We start from the raw sequence: 1030 nt of genomic DNA on the forward strand, positions 1-1030 counted from the left end.
TGGGAGCGCCGCCGCGCTCCCAAGCGGCGCACTCTCCAGTGCGCCACCGGGCCGGCCCTCACTGAATCTTCATTAACATAACTTGTATCACAGGACGAAAGACTGAGGTCTAACACACCTGGACAAACTTTTGTCACAGATCATTGTCTTCTGTTTTGGTCCCACTCAGTATATTGGGGAGAATCATTTGCCAGTCTTTCTGTCCTCTGCAGGCCAAATAGACGTTGACCCAGGCCATTGCATGTTCTCCAAGCCCATTGAAGCCCCCTAAGCATCATTTACTCCTACACCCCTGTTTTCCCTTTCCCTGTGAGGTTGGGTATATAAGCTCTGTACCCCTCTGGAAAATTGGAAAATTATTCTGCTGTGATTCCCTTGGGCATTGCTCCCTCCTAGCATGTTAAAATAATAGAATTTGTTATGCCTTTTCTTCATATTGTTTACTAGTTGATTTTTCAGAGAACCTTCAGGAGGTTGAAGAGGAAGTTTTCCCTTGGCCCCTACAGTCCTCTTCAATGGGGAAAGGAAGGCCTTTTGAGTAACTTGTGTTGGGTTAGTTATACATCTATATGCAAAAAAATATTTCTGGACTTTTCCCTCACACACTGTACACAAAAATAAGATCCAGAAGGATTGCATGTAAATATGAAAGGCAAGATGATAAAGATTTTAGAAAACAAGAAGATCTTCATGAACTTGGAGGAGGCAAAGATTTCCTAAATAGAATACAAGAACCACTAACCATAAAGGAAAATTTTGGTAAAGTTTGCTATGTTAAGTTTAAGAACTTCTGTTCATCAAAAGACAACATAAGAGAGTGAAAAAGGCAAAGCACAGAATTGAAGAAGATATTTTCTATACGTATATCTGACAAAGGCCTCCAGATTTTTTAAACAAAACAAAGCAAATGAACAGAAACTGTCCTGCAAATCAATAAGAAAAAGGCCACCCAATGGAAAAAATAGACAAAAGACTTTAAGATGCAGTTCTCACAAAATGATATCCAAATGGTCAATAAACACAGGAAAAG

This window comes from Galeopterus variegatus, unplaced genomic scaffold (genome assembly GCF_000696425.1).
Source record: "Galeopterus variegatus unplaced genomic scaffold, G_variegatus-3.0.2 Scaffold4742, whole genome shotgun sequence".
Lineage (NCBI taxonomy): Eukaryota > Metazoa > Chordata > Mammalia > Dermoptera > Cynocephalidae > Galeopterus > Galeopterus variegatus.